General features: G+C 43.4%; 1 long non-coding RNA gene across 1 annotated transcript; it reads right to left on the reverse strand.

Annotated features, from left to right (window-relative positions):
• Positions 1-5,653: 5,653 nt before the first annotated feature.
• Positions 5,654-11,644, reverse strand: LOC310675904. The gene is made up of 2 exons (XR_014510301.1): positions 11,386-11,644; positions 5,654-6,065 (listed from the first exon to the last, which is right to left on the reverse strand). It is a non-coding gene; the product is annotated as an uncharacterized lncRNA (long non-coding RNA).
• Positions 11,645-15,940: the final 4,296 nt, after the last annotated feature.

The following is a 15,940-nucleotide window of genomic DNA, read 5'->3' on the forward strand; positions in this document are numbered from 1 at the left end:
CTTTCTTCTGATGGCAGCCTTTGAGATGGCCTTGTTGCTTCCGAATGGGGATCTCTCTGAATTAACTGAAATATTTCCTGCTAATGAGTCAGTGCATCATTTCACTTTTACTTAGCTCAAAATAATAATAAAAAACCTCCCTGCAACTCAGATGGGTTTCATCCATTATGTTCTTTCTCTAGTTATTTATGCTGTAAATAACAATCCTTCGATTTATAACAGGAATCAAGTTTTCACCCCTGTCTGCTCCTTGTTGAAGTGGATCCTTTTTAAGTGAGGCTAAGCTGAAAAGGAATTTTCATTTTTCTCCTGATACACAGCATTGGAGACAACCCCATCACCTGCCGAGGCAAGTACTGTTGACTCCGGAGAATATAGTTGAGGCCACACAGTCCTATGCGGGGGCACAGATTTTTCATCCTGATAAAACAGAAGGCTTAGGGAGAAATCCTCACACTTTCCCTATCCAACTGGCTGGGTTTTTATTGCACGTTGGGGCCACTGCTCATCCACAGTCACATAATGGCTGGGGTAAAAAATGGGGTATGGAGTAGGCAGATTGCAGTCTTCTTCTTCTTCTTCTTCTTCTTCTTCTTCTTCTTCTTCGTCTTCTTCTTCTTCTTCTTCCTTGATCACAGTAGCCGAGTAAGATGGTCTTCCATAAACATGGTTTTAAGATTAGGTCCATAAGTGACTGTGGAGGCTAGTTCTGGATCCACACGTCCTTCCACAGTGGGGACATTGGTTTCTGGGAGGGAGTTGATCACGGTGAGGGTTTGCCAAGCATGCCTTCCTCCTAGCACGTTTCTCCCTTTCATCCTGAGTTTGAGCGTCTTCAAAGCCCATGACACCTTTGGTAAAGGTTGTTCTCCAATTGCAGCACTCGCAGGCAAGTGTTTCCCAGTTGTCGGTGTTTATACTACATTTTTTAAAGATTTGCCTTGAGACAGTCTTTAAACCTCTTTTGTTGACCATCAGCATTTTGCTTTCCATTTTAAAGTTTGGAATAGAGTAGTTGCTTTGGAAGACTATCATCAGGCATCAACACAACATGACCAGTCAAACGAAGCTGATGTTGAAGAATCATTGCTTCAACACTGGTGATCTTTGCTTCTTCCAGTACACTGATATTAGTTCACCTGTCTTCCCAAGTGATGTTTAAATTTTTCGGACACCCTTGATGCAATCTTTCGAGGAGTTGGAGTTTATAAGTGGTACATGTTTCACAAGCATATAGTAAGGCTGGCAGTACGATAGCTTTGTAAACAAGCATTTTGATTTCCCTGTGAATGTTCTGGTCCTCAATCACTCTGCACTTCAGTTGGGAGAAAGCTGCACTCGCAAAGCTCAGGCGACACTGGACCTTGGCATCAATGTTGGCCCTTGTGGAAAGATAACAGCCTGGGTAGGAGAAGTGATTAACATTTTCCAACGTTACACCACTGAGTTGGATTTGTGCCGCTGCAGAGGGGTTATTTTGTACTTGTTGGTGCAGCACTTTGGTTTTTTGGGATGTTGTGTGATAGGCCAAGCTGTTCATAAGCTTCTGCAAAGCTATTTAGGATGGTTTGGAGATCATCCTCTGAGCCAAAAACCTCCACAGAAGAGGTTTATAAGTGGTCCATGTTTCATAAGCATACAGGAAGGTTTGGGTCTGATGCCATCACTCAAAGTCAGCTTCCTCAGCCCCACTCTCCACTCCTGGAAAGCCCCATTTTGAGGCCTTCCATTGTTTGCCACCCGTGGGGATTCCACCAGCAACGTTTCCACCCACTCACACGTTGGGTGGACAGGTGGGAGAACTCCACATCAGAGGAGTGTTTCTGGCATCAGTCCACTGGTAGCAGCCAGTGGGAGACATTGCTGATGCATATCCCCAGTTGCTGCATAGAGAAGAGCTCAAAAGGAACTAAATGCATGCTTTCATTTAATAAGTTTGCATATTTTTTTAGAGTGACTCCAAAGCAAATCCTGCTGCTGTAAAGGAGTCTGATTTAATATGTAGCAGCATTACTCATCCTAGTTTTAATGGCAGAAGGTAGAGCATCTTTGTTCTTCGGCTCTTTATTTCCTCCACTTCCCCCATCCCTTCATTTGATAGAAAGTGACTTTGCCATATGCTGGTTAAAATACTTCAGAAAATATTTCAGTAAGATAAAAAAAAATACAACAGCCATCAAGATCATTTGCAAATCTCCATCTGTTTGATCACAATGGCAGCTCAGCGTGAAAAGACTGTGCTTGACAGAAGAAGAAGAAGAAGAAGAAGAAGAAGAAGAAGAAGAAGAAGAAGAAGAAGAAAGCATTGGGAGAAAATGTATTTCCTAGATAAAGTGCTCATATCAAGATTGCTGTGCAGCCCAATCTCAGACATGTTTACAGACATGTCCCACTGCAATCACTGGAACGTTTCTACCAAGTAAGGTTGAGCAGAAATGACATCCTAAAAATTATTGATGCTAATTGTAGGTGACAAAAAGGGGATGTGTGTGAGCTAAATATTCTTGCACTGGGAAGTGAAATTTCTATAGAATTTAACATGTAATTCTATAGAATTTAACATTACATGTTAAATGAAGTTAGTTCATACAGGTGGGTGAAGGAAGCAATGGGTGGAGAGCAGGTCCAAGCCCTTTGCATTGGCCCAAGCCCTTTGCTTCCTTCAACTATCTATCGATCTATCAATTGATCAATCTACACACATACATGTGCGTACCCACCCACACCCACCTACCCATACAATAAAATCTACAGTTTGTGGAGGGAACCACTGCACATATTGCCCTGAAAGTTTGCAGGTTTTATCCATTTGGAAGGAACATCTGTGCCTTCAAATTGTGTCCAATTTTCACAGTAAATAAAAAGGTTATAGGCTTTTTCTTTTAAAAAATAAATACAGCTACACATTGCCTGCATGAAAACCCCTTGACTGATCTGCCTGCAATTGGGAGCTTAATTCAGTCTGGAGGGGCTCCTTTGCCTGCAAATTTCATCCACTTCTGTGAAAAGGATGTAAAGTTACAGCTGTTCCCCATCATAATCAGTGTGAGGAAACAGAACTGCAGGTTTAATACAGTGGTACCTCGAGTTACATACGCTCCAGATTACAGACTCCGCTAACCCAGAAATACAGTGGTACCTCGGTTTAAGTACTTAGTTCGTTCTGGAGGTCCGTACTTAACCTGAAACAGTTCTTAACCTGAAGAACCACTTTAGCTAATGGGGCCTCCTGCTGCCGCTGCACTGCTGCTGGAGCACGATTTCTGTTCTCATCCTGAAGCAAAGTTCTTAACCCGGGGTACTGTTTCTGGGTTAGCAGAGTCTGTAACCTGAAGCGTCTGTAACCCGAGGTACCACTGTATTACCTCGGGTTAAGAACTTTGCTTCAGGATGAGAACAGAAATCGCGCTGCAGCAGCAGGAGGCCCCATTAGCTAAAGTGGTGCTTCAGGTTAAGAACAGTTTCAGGTTAAGAACAGACTTCCAGAACAAATTAAGTTCTCAACCCGAGGTACCACTGTAGCTCTGATTCAGACCTGAATATTGTTAAACTGTAAAGACACAGAATGGTCCCATAACTGAATGGGTTGCTTCCTAACAAGGCAAATCTTGTGGTTGGTGGAGTCTCCTAGTAGTGGGCTGTATCTTAAAAGACAACTGGGTGAGGGACCATAACTTGGTGGAAGAGTGCATGATTTGAATGCAAAAATTCTCAAGTTCAATCCCTAGCATGTTAGATTGGTTAGCAGCTGATAAGAAAGACCTCTGCTTGAGACCTAGCAGTGATCAACCTTCCAGAACTACAACACCTATCATCCCTGTTAATTGGGCTGATGGGTGTTGTAGTACTTAACATCTGGAAGGCATTGTGTTGGCACCTATTCTTATAATTTCTTCCCATTCCATCTTTCCTCATGTTACGCAGAGTCAGGGATGCTGGGATTTTTCTTCTTTTTATGAGTCCAGCACAGCTACGTTTGCTTTTTTTCAGGAGGAAACAGTAATCTTTTGCAGCAGCCAGGTTTCATTCCCTTCCACTTGCTGCTCCTAATGGGTTGTTCTCTCAACTCTGAGGGAGCAACCTTTTTAACCTTCTGTTCCTTCACCTCTCCTTAGACCTCTGTCAGCTTGCGCCGGCTCTCTCCTTGAGGTTAATTAACTTGGGCAACCTTATCATGCAGTATCTCAAAACTGCTAACAGAACTAGTCTAGGTCAATGCTGACTGCAAGGAAACTTACCTTGGTGCATGGAAAAAGTAGGCAAGGAGGCGACAACCCCAAATTCCCAGTACAATATCTTTTTCTCCTGGGGATTCTGTGATTGGTAGTCACAGATCTTGAATGGGAAAAGACTGCTTGCTAGGGGCTGCAAATGCCCTCCAGATACTGTCTCTGCCTTCACATGATCCAGGGTAAGGTTCTTAGCCACAGAACGGGGAAAAATGGAGGTGAGGTGTGGTTTTGTATGCATTTGCTTGGAATATGCCCAAAGCCACAATGCTTTTCAAGGCAAACACAGGGATTCTAATGCACCTGTATTTGCACATACTGGAATTGCTCCCTGGAATTGCATTTTAATTGCTTAAGTCTGTTTCCGATGAGTTGGGTGATGACTAGTATAATGCTAAATTGCCTTCCTATCATTAAATGCAACAATAACTCTGAACTGCTAACATGCATCATTGAATGTATACTGCAGTGCCTAGAGAGAGAGAGGACCGGGAGATCAGGAATACCTAAGGGATTCTCCAATGTACTGAGCATTCATCCTCATTTGCTTGAGCAAAGAGAGGTTAGCTTATATCCAGCTGTTATTGAACATTTGCTCTGATGTCATTGCAGGGAGGTTGTGCAACAATGAGTACTCAAACTGCATGCATCCCAATTTGCTTATGGGGTGTTTATACATCTTCCCATCAACCATTCATCCACTCAACACTTTCTGATGCATTTCCCCATCATTTCCCTGAAAGCTAAAGGTCTGTTTCTTTTATAAAGTGGATTTGTTGTGCGGGGATGACAGAGTGCCTTAATCTACTTTGATGCTGCAAACCTAAATTTCCTAGAATACCCTTGAATCCCTCCCACAAAATACTGAACATCTGCAGGTGCCCTTTATCCAGGGATGGGGAAGCTTGGGCCCAGGGGCCAATTGTGGCCCTCCAAGCCTCTCAGGGCATTCTCTAGACCACGCCTCCTAAACCCAGGCCACACCCCTTAATGGTCTTGCTTTATACCCAAAGTGTTTTTGCCTAGGTGGAATGTAGCCTTGAATTCTGCTAATGCCTCTTGCTTTTCCGCATGGGGGATAGAGAGGGGAGTGCAAGCGTGTGTAGAAACTAGCCTATCACACAAAGGCAAAATTTACACCCATTGATCCACCCATTGATTGTCTCTGGCCCCACCCATTACTGGTATGTGGCCTTTAAAAAGTTATCCAGAAGGGAAAGTGGTCCTTGGGCTGCAAAACGTGTCCCATTCCTGGGATAAATCTGGGATAAATCTACAGGAAAATAGGGCTGTGACTGTAGGTAAATACCAAGGAAATATGATCAACAAATGTATCATAGAGGACAATTTTGTAATGAAGTGGGCTTTTACGGACACACAAAATGTTCTGTTCCGCCAAGGGAGCCATAAATGAATTGTCCAAATTAGCAGCAAAAGGAATTTATTGTGACATGCAAAATTCCCATTCAAGGAGCCGAACAGTTGGTAATGTTCGAAAAATAAACATGTAAGGACAGCTTAAAATAATGAGCAAACAGTCAAGGGATGGAGAGTATCATGTCATGGTGACCTTCGCTATACAGCAGAAGCAGGAAATCGTCTGGGAAGTCATTTTCTCTGCAGAAAGCAACTTCTGGTCCTTACCAGGATGTACCATGCATGGGTCATCCAGATCCCGCATTGTGCATTTTCTCATGGGAGCTGCTTGCAAAATAATAAAGCTTAACACCCTTCAGATTTATGTGAATAAATATCTATCTGATTACAGAAACCTTGCATCTCTTTAGCTGTGTCAATTTACTGAGAGCTGGATTAGTCAGTCACCCCAGGATGAACCTAATGAAAGTGAATTGAGAGAGAAAATATTAGGTACCCGGGAAGACTTGCTGGATGCATTGAAAATACAAAGCTATTCCATTTGTGTTCACGGGGCTTGTTTCCCGAGGACTGCTGGCAAGATATATGACAACCTGCCACAAATGCTTGACCTATTTTCCGTGCAGCTCATGGCCAAGGGGGAAAAAAGTAGGCAGAAAGGGCATTTCAGTTGCCCTGTGGCAGGAACTATGGGTTGTAGGCAATGTTCTCTGTCTACTAGCACAAGACCCCTTGCAGAAACGGAGGACAGAGTTTGCAGGTTACTCAACAAAGGAATCCAACACAGCAGTTGTATTAGTGGAAGGTTGCTGAGCAGACAGTTGCTTCTTGTGCAATCTGTTGCACACCCATCTTGTGTTTTCCCTTGTTCCAGAGAACAAGGGATAGATATAAATGTCTCCAGGAGGAGCCTCGCATACATCTAAATGGATTTCAGAAGAGTGTGAAAGGGTGCAGCTTTGAGATTTGGGGGGTGGGATTTTTTAACTATTATTTAAAAACTGCTTGGTATTTCACTTAACGGAGATGTCTCCATAATAAAAATAAAAAGTGGCAGCACACAAAAACAAAATAAGGCCCAAGACAGGGTGTATGTGTAATTTTATTCTTTTATTATGTAACAAGAGCATTTATAGGCTTTCTCTGTGCAAATAAAACCTCATATTTATGCAATGCCACATTTGATATTAAACATCTGACGACAACAGTTGAAAAACAAAATGAAGTCTTTTACCAAATCACACCACTTCTTTGTTTAAGTTTGCAGCTGTAATCTGAACAATTGTGTCACAATTTGGCCTGATGACCAAGTTGTAAAACATACCAAATGCCCCCAAAAGGGCAAGTGTCCAATTGGAAGCCCCCTTTCAGCTTCAGACCCCAGACCAAATACCCTTCCTGCCCCACCTCAATTGGCTCTGCATCTTGCAGTCTGCCTAGCTGCTAACCACAGACACAAGGTGGGCTAGAGAACATTTATGAGGTGATGGAAGGGTTGGGTACATCTCATGCCCTCCCCTGAAGCTCTTCTTGAAACTGCAAGAAGTGCTCCCTAAAGACGCCGTGTCTCCTTCCATACCTCATTGAGCCTTGTAATTTGGACAATGGACTGAAAAACAGAGAAGCTGGTGCTATAGATATGATTTAGTTGTCACGAACATCTGGTAACTGATGGAGGGATTATAAGGAAGTAGGGAAGTCTGCGAAGGTTGCAGGCTGTCCCACAACGCAATCTCCAAGCAGTAGTGAATGTGGGATGCAAGCCTGGTGTTAATGAAAACAGTAAACAGTTCTCTGAATGGCTTCTTACATGCCTAATTTGAATGCAAAATCACAGCTTCATATTCATTATAGATGCCATAAAATGGCCATAAATCCTGGAATTTATAACCAGCTGAGTTTTCTATAAATGATGTGCGGTTTATTGTCTGTTAATACCCAGTTACGGCAGTTAAACGTTCAGTCCCGCCAATTTTATAACTTTTTACCATACATATTAGAACAGAATGTTCACATCCGCATAGTTAAGGATGAGTTGCAGTTTCTGCTGAAAACTTCTGTTTTCAGCCATAGAGAAGTTATTCCATGCGATAACCTGACAAATATGTGTGTTTGTTTTTTTTTTTTTTTAAGAAATGCCAAAAACCCAGAGCCATATTTTTGTACCACTTAAGCAGCCAGATTGGCTCTTTGCGAGATTGTTGACAGATGATTGCAGATCATATCAGAGGCTTTTGGTTTTGGCTGGGCTGGGGCCTTAAAGATGGCAATAAAAATATCCCTTAATTTAGATGTTGGGTCAAAAAGATGTTGATAGGAGGAAACATGATGTTTCACTGATATGTGACCTCATTGTGGGAGTTTACTATAGATCCCCAAGCCAAACGGAGGACATAGATGATGCCTTCCTGGAACAGATGGCCAAGCATGCAAAAGGAAGGGAGATAGTAGTAATGGGGGACTTCAATTACCCGGATATTTGTTGGATGTCAAACTCAGCCAAGAGCATAAGGTCAAACAGATTCCTCACTGGCCTTGCAGACAACTTCATTGTCCAGAAAGTGGGAGAAGCAACAAGAGGAACAGCCATTTTAGATCTGGTCCTAACCAATGTTGATGACCTGGTTAATGGGGTAGAAGTGGAAGGATCATTAGGCGCAAGTGATCATGCTCTTCTGAAGTTTACTATACAGCGGAAAGGAGCAGCCAAGCATACTAGGACTCAATTTCTTGACTTTAAGAAAGCCGACTTCATAAAACTTAGGGAAGTGCTGGGTGAGATCCCATGGACAGTAATACTAAAAGGAAAGGGAGTTCATGATGGCTGGGAGTTTGTTAAGAGGGAGATAGTAAAAGCACAACTTCAGGCAATACCAATGAGACGGAAACATGGAAGGTGCCTAAAGAAGCCAGGGTGGCTATCTAAAGAACTTTTAACTGAGTTAAGATTAAAAAAGGATGTGTACAAAAAATGGAAAAGGGGGGAAACCACCAAAGAGGAATTCAAACAAATAGCCAGCACAAAGTCAGAAAAGCTAAAGCACAGAATGAACTCAGGCTTGCTAGAGAGGTTAAAAGCAACAAAAAAAGGCTTTTATGGGTATGTTCGTAGCAAAAGGAAGAACAAAGAAACAGTGGGGTCACTCAGAGGAGAAGATGGTGAAATGCAAACAGGGGACACAGAAAGGGCTGAACTCCTCAATGCCTTCTTTGCCTCAGTCTTCTCCGATAAAGAAAACAATGCCCGACCTGAAGAATTTGGAGCAAATGATTCAGCAGAGAAAACACAGCCCAGAATAACTAAGGAGATAGTACAAGAATACTTGGCTAGTTTAGATGTATTCAAGTCTCCAGGGCCAGATGAACTGCATCCAAGAGTATTAAAAGAACTGGCAGATGTGATCTCAGAACCACTGGCAATCATCTTTGAGAATTCCTGGAGAACAGGCGAAGTCCCGGCAGACTGGAGGAGGGCAAATGTTGTCCCTATTTTCAAAAAGGGGAAAAGAGAGGACCCAAATAATTACCGCCCAGTCAGTCTGACATCAATACCAGGGAAGATTCTGGAGCAGATCATTAAGCAAACAATCTGTGAGCACCTAGAAAGGAATGCTGTGATCACCAATAGTCAGCATGGATTTCTGAAAAATAAGTCATGTCAAACTAACCTGATCTCATTTTTTGACAGAATTACAAGCCTGGTAGATGAAGGGAACGCAGTGGATGTAGTCTACCTTGATTTCAGCAAGGCATTTGACAAGGTGCCCCATGATATTCTTGTAAAGAAGCTGGTAAAATGCGGTCTTGACTATGCTACCACTCAGTGGATTTGTAACTGGCTGACTGACCGGACCCAAAGGGTGCTCATCAATGGTTCCTCTTCATCCTGGAGAAGAGTGACTAGTGGGGTGCCACAGGGTTCTGTCTTGGGCCCGGTCTTATTCAACATCTTTATCAACGACTTGGATGATGGACTCAAGGGCATCCTGATCAAATTTGCAGATGACACCAAACTGGGAGGGGTGGCTAACACCCCAGAGGACAGGATCACACTTCAAAACGACCTTGACAGATTAGAGAACTGAGCCAAAACAAACAAGATGAATTTTAACAGGGAGAAATGTAAAGTATTGCACTTGGGCAAAAAAAATGAGAGGCACAAATACAAGATGGGTGACACCTGGCTTGAGAGCAGTACATGTGAAAAGGATCTAGGAGTCTTGGTTGACCACAAACTTGACATGAGCCGACAGTGTGACGCGGCAGCTAAAAAAGCCAATGCAATTCTGGGCTGCATCAATAGGAGTATAGCATCTAGATCAAGGGAAGTTATAGTGCCACTGTATTCTGCTCTGGTCAGACCTCACCTGGAGTACTGTGTCCAGTTCTGGGCACCACAGTTCAAGAAGGACACTGACAAACTGGAACGTGTCCAGAGGAGGGCAACCAAAATGGTCAAAGGCCTGGAAACGATGCCTTATGAGGAACGGCTAAGGGAGCTGGGCATGTTTAGCCTGGAGAAGAGGAGGTTAAGGGGTGATATGATAGCCATGTTCAAATATATAAAAGGATGTCACATAGAGGAGGGAGAAAGGTTGTTTTCTGCTGCTCCAGAGAAGCGGACACGGAGCAATGGATCCAAACTACAAGAAAGAAGATTCCACCTAAACATTAGGAAGAACTTCCTGACAGTAAGAGCTGTTTGACAGTGGAATTTGCTGCCAAGGAGTGTGGTAGAGTCTCCTTCTTTGGACGTCTTTAAGCAGAGGCTTGACAGCCATATGTCAGGAGTGCTCTGATGGTGTTTCCTGCTTGGCAGGGGGTTGGACTCGATGACCCTTGTGGTCTCTTCCAACTCTATGATTCTATGATATTACTCCATTGGGTAATATCCAAGGAAAACGTAGTTAAGAACAAGAGTGGGTATAGATCTGGGCCCTGATACCCACCTATACCCACCCTGATCTATACGGTTCTTCCAGTACAGTGGCATTAGTTTGTCTGTCTTCCCAGGTGATGTGTAAATTTTTTCCGGAAACATTGTTGATGGAATCTTTCAAGGAGTTGGAGATGGTGTTTATAAGTGGTCCACGTTGGACTGGTCATGTTGTGCGGATGCCTGATTATCGTCTTCCAAAGCAACTACACTATTCTGAATTTAAAAATGGTAAGTGTAATGCTGGTGGTCAACCAAAGAGGTTCAAAGACTCTCTCAAGGCACATCTAAAAAAAATGTAGTATAAACACTGACAACTGGGAAATACTGGCCAATTGGAGAACAGCCTTTATCAAAGGTGTCATAGGCTTTGAAGACGCTCAAACTCAGGACAAAAAGATGAAACATGCTAAGAGGAAGGCACACTTGGCAAACCCTCACCGTGATCACTCTCCTGGCTTGGCAGCGGTACAGTTTACTTGAGTGGGGCTTGAATGGGGCCAGAGCAGTAATGAGGTCAGGAACTGTGTGGGTGCACTGGTGGAGCCAATCCCATGCTCCTGACCTCCTCACTGTCCCACTGCATCATATCCCCATACAGATAATCTGTGGTGCTGTTGGTGTCAGATGGGCATCTCTTTGTCTCTGCTCCACCACACTAGTCGCTGCTGATACCATGCCTGCAGGAGGCCCCAGGTTAATCCCTTGGCATCTCCAGGTGGGGCTAGGAATGTTTCCTGTCTGAGACCTTGGAGAGCTCCTGTGAGCTGCGTGGAACAGTGATCTAAGTGAGCTTCCTGTGTTCCTATGTAGTGTGCAGAATAAGGAAGGGAAACAGTGTACCTGTATATAAAGAATCAAGCCTGACTCAGGCCTTATAGCTCCCATGCTCATAAATATGGAATCTGGAATACCAAACAATTGGGGTTCCGGATTGTATGGGAACCTTTATATTCACAAAGGCTCCCATATGAACTGCCTTCAGACACTCAGGGCCTCATTTGTGTACTGCACAAGCAACCAGATTGGTTCTTGAGGGGAGATGGTAGCTCACAGTGTTAGGGGGCAGCCTGCTCAGGGCATCCCCAGTCCCTTATCCCATGTTGATGAACACAGGAGCTACAATGTCTCTATAGAGTTTCACTCTCTGACAAATATGCAGTGGTACCTCAGGTTAAGTACTTAATTTGTTCTGGAAGTCCATTCTTAACCTGAAACTGTTCTTAACCTGAGGTACCACTTTAGCTAATGGGGCCTCCCACTGCCTCCGCACCGCCGGAGCACGATTTCTGTTCTCATCCTGAAGCAAAGTTCTTAACCCGAGGTACTATTTCTGGGTTAGCGGAGTTTGTAACCTGAAGCATCTGCAACCTGAGGTACCACTGCATCTTTAGGACTGATATATATGCATATCTGTGATTGTTGCACACATATTTGGAGCTGGGTGTACAGTGGTACCTTGGGTTACAGACGCTTCAGGTTATAGACTCCACTATCCCAGAAATAGTACCTCAGGTTAAGAAATTTGCTTGAGGTGCATAAGAACCTAAGAAAGAGCCTGCTGGATCAGGCCAATGGTCTATTTAGTCCAGCATCCTGTTCTCACAGGAGCCAACCAGATGCCCAGAAGCAGGACCCAAATGCAAGAGTATTCTTACCTTCCGGCAGCTTCCAGCAACTAGTATTTCATTTAACTTCATTTTTTAAATTTTGCTTTTAATTTGTATACCGCCATACCAAGTGGTTGTATACCAAGTGGTTTACTAGCTGAAGGAACAACAAAATATACAACAAAGATCACACACCTTATAACCATCTGTTCCAATACAAAAAATCCATAATAAAAGCATAAACGACTAAAATAAACAACTGATATCAAATAAACTAAGTACTATTCACTATTCAATAGCACACAATAAAATTAAATATCAGCAAATAATAACTAAACAAAAATTCACTATTAACAATTACAATAAATAACTACCAAAGTACAATCAATAAAAATAGCAGTGAGTCACAATGCATAAAACACGGAGCACTGCAACATGGCTCCCTCTCTCCCTAGCATCAGACAGCAAAGAGAAAAAGAATGAAGGACCATAGTCCCACTTCACGGAACACAGTAACACAAACATCCTGTCCACCTCACTTCCCACTCTGTGGAGTCCAAACATACCACGTCATGTGAAAGACAAAAAATCCCCTGACTGCAATCGTGGAGCAGGAATTCTAACACTTAGATGGTGGAGATGCCCTTCTTAAATTTTATTTTCTTGTTTGTGTGAAGATCTCCCCCCCTCCACCAATTTGTTGCTGTTTATTCGTTTAGTTGTGTCCGACTCTTTGTGACCCCATGGACCAGAGCATACCAGGCACTCCTGTCTTCCACTGCCTCCCGCAGTTTGGTCAAACTCATGCTGGTAGCTTCGAGAACACTGTCCAACCATCTCGTCCTCTGTTGTTCCCTTCTCCTTGTGCCCTCAATCTTTCCCAACATCAGGGTCTTTTCCAGGAATCTTCTCTTCTCGTGAGGTGGCCAAAGTATTGGAGCCTCAGCTTCAGGATCTGTCCTTCCAGTGAGCACTCAGGGCTGATTTCCTTAAGAATGGAGAGGTTTGATCTTCTTGCAGTCCATGGGACTCTCAAGAGTCTCCTCTAGCACCATAATTCAAAAGCATCAATTCTTCGGCGATCAGCCTTCTTTATGGTCCAGCTCTCACTTCCATACATCACTACTGGGAAAACCATAGCTTTAACTATACGGACCTTTGTTGGCAAGGTGATGTCGCCCCAAATGTTGTGACCCTTCTTAATAGGGGAGCTGCTGTATCACCTTGACCATTTGGGTTGCCCTTTCTCTCCAAAGGACCTCCTGCTTGCATCCATCCTCTTAAGCCTTTTAAAAGAAAGCTCCGAGATATAAGGGAAGACCATTCTCACCATATACAAACCTGCACTTATAGTACTTTCTTCTTCTTCCTTCCATTTTAAAATTGGAATTTGGCTACCGGCCCAGAGACTGCTGAAGTATTTCTACATGTCTTCTGCTCTTCTCCCAGCTGCCTGCTTCCAAAACACATTTTCCCCTTTACTGAGGTTCTGCAGGCATGTTAGTTCACACTACAGGGAGACCTTTCATCCTTTGCAGCCCTTTGTGTTTTCACAGTAAAGAACTATTTTAAAGTCTAGAAATTTTGAAAATCCCACTGATTGGTAGAAATGGGGCAGGTCAAATACCTTGACTCTCAAGGGTCTATAACAAACAGTGTACGATTTGGCTGCTGATACAACTTCCAGGCAGGAACTCAAGCTAAATTTTCTCCTTCTTCCCCCTTTGTAGCTATGACCTACTTGTTATGAGTTTTCAGGAAGGAAGAGTTGGAAGAAGGTGTACTTTTAGGAATCCAGAAATGGCTTTTATAAACCCACAAAGGACTCGAAGGCGTGAAGGCAACTACCACCCCACCATTTCCAAGCTAGATCTGAAAAAAAGGTTGAAAACTATTTATTCTCCATCTTTTCTTCAACATGTTTCCACAGAAGGAGGTGTAAATGCTTTTGGGGGCACAGCCATGCCTGCACCTGACATCAGGTATGTCGCACACGTGGGCGTGGCTTGGCCAAAATGGCTGCATGGAGTAAATGTGGAAGCCTACTGGGCCAAATTAGGCCTGCAGACTAGGGGTTCTGCACCACCAACCCTACCATCAAAACACAGGACAATCCAACCACATTTATTTCCTGTCCTGATCAAGCTAAGCAACTCAGACCACCATGGGCTTCCAGGAGCTCCTTAGTGGTTGGGAAAGTCGAATATCTGCTGAGCTTCTCCTCATGGTCTCTATATATTCATTGACCATTTGAAGGGAGGAAGTGTGACTGAATGCTCTGGCCCCCAGTCCCTGCTGGTGCCTGAATACACAGAGACAGACCTCGCTGGGCTTCTTGCACCAACTAGAGAACACCAGGCAGCTACGTTGTCCCCCACAAGCGACCCTTGGGATGATTCATTACTCTTCTTTCCCAATGTACTTCTGCGACACATATCTGAAGATATATGCACACAACACAAATAGCAGAGTCCAAGCAGAAGCTAGGCATTGGAGGTGTGGATTTCTAAGCTACTTTATTATGTACAAAACAGAAGAAAGGAAATCATGGCTCCTCTCTCCTTCTTCATCTCCGAGAGAGCAGAAAAGCAAAAGTACAACATAACGGAACAGTGCAACTGAACTTCCGTTCTCATGACTCCAACAGCATGGAATGTCAACACAGACATGTGATGAAAACAATCACACATCCATCCTGCAACGGGGGAATGAAATCCCAACAGTCCCAACCACTTTCTGTTCAGCAGAAGGTCTGAGCAAAGCTTTCACGTAGACGGGTGCATAAACAAAGTCTCTGTCTACTTCACCACTAAAGCAAAATGAGATAAATTGTCTTCAACTGTGGAAGTGGAGCATAGCCATTGTGACTAGCAGCTATCAATCACAATATCCTCCATGAATTTTCCCAATTCTTTTTGAAGCCATCTAAGTTGGTGGACATCAGTACTTCTGGCAGGAAAAAGTTCCTCAGTTTAGCTACTGTGTTGTTGGATTCCAACTCCCATCAGTTTCATCCAACACAACGAATGGTCTGGGGGTGATGAGAGAAGCAAGATAATCTGGAGAGCCGCAGGTTCCCCATCCTTCCTTTAGAATCACCCTCTCCCTGATGTGACAACTATGGGGAAGCTTCTATTTTTTAAAAAAATTCAGGGCAGCATTAAGAAGAACTCCCCTCACTGAAATCTGAAGTGGTAGAGTCCAAAATTCTACCATCTAATTCTATTACCGCATTTTCTGTAGTTGCAGAACACTAAATTCTGTCCAGAGAGCACGGCTGTCCTAAATTTAAGCCAAACAGCAAGTGAATACTGTTTCAAAGAAATTCATTTCCTGGTCATTGTCACAAGACAGTGTTGCAGAAGCAGTTTGTGTCAGAGCTTAAGGCAGCCTCTCAGCCATTTGTATTAGAGATGTCTGACTCACAGCAGAGGGAAACAAGCAAAGCATTTAGCAATGTGGATCCCATATATTTACTGGCCTGTGCAAATGGCTTTAGGTGACAGGTAGAATAATACTTGGTGACATGCCTGCCTCTAGATTAATACATTTTTTTTCTTGTCCTTTGCCATTCCTTCCCAGATATAACTGGATTAGGATAGAATGAAACTAGTCTTTGCACTAGACTGGCTTAAGGTGGCCCTGGGCCTTGGAGCAGTTGCCAAAATAGGGCCCTCCTGAAAAGGTACCAGAAACAAGGTACCAGAAAATCGACTTGAGGTATCTTAAAGACTAACAGCTAAAATTCTCAAAGTTCTCTGGGAAGAGGGATTAGCTGTTAAACAACT

Source organism: Podarcis tiliguerta, assembly GCF_965153285.1.
Source record: "Podarcis tiliguerta genome assembly, chromosome: 4".
NCBI lineage: Eukaryota > Metazoa > Chordata > Lepidosauria > Squamata > Lacertidae > Podarcis > Podarcis tiliguerta.